We start from the raw sequence: 609 nt of genomic DNA, 5'->3' as shown, positions 1-609 counted from the left end.
CAGCCGGCTATTGGCCGACGCTCACGCCATCCCGAAAGTGGAGGCGACGGCGACCAGGACGACGCACTTCCTAGAAGACGGGGCGCCCCTCTGAAGGGAGCGTGAGCGGGTGCGGGGGCTCCTCGATAATGACGGTAGCAGAGCTGCCGATAGTACGCTTCTCCAAAACTGTTTGCAGCCGCAGCCGCGTCCCCGGGCGCCGCCTACAACCTGCGCGACGAAGACATGCGCGCCGACACACCTCACCCGCATGTGTGTGTTTTGAGAGGAACAAACTCATTACACTAAGATTTTTTTTAGAATGTACTATAAATTTATTTGAAAAAGCTTGGAAATATTCAGAAGACAAAACAAAGGAATGTACAGCTAGTCTATTACACACAAGATTATACCTGAATAAAAGAGTCGCCTGAGACATGTCAAAAATAAATTTTGTCAGGTAGAGGAAAAAAAATGGCGTGACATTTAGCAAAATGGCAAACACACACATTACAAAGTACAAGGGTTTGATAGAAAAGAGTTGTCTTTTAAGTGTGTTTGAAAATGTAAGCGCATATAAGAACTTTGAGAAAATTTCTTTTGGCAGACTGTACACTCAAAGGGCTTTTC

The sequence above is a fragment of the Frankliniella occidentalis genome, unplaced genomic scaffold, assembly GCF_000697945.3.
Source record: "Frankliniella occidentalis isolate FOCC.00 unplaced genomic scaffold, Focc_3.1 Scaffold1390, whole genome shotgun sequence".
Taxonomy (NCBI): domain Eukaryota; kingdom Metazoa; phylum Arthropoda; class Insecta; order Thysanoptera; family Thripidae; genus Frankliniella; species Frankliniella occidentalis.
Note: the sequence above shows the minus strand (reverse complement) of the source record.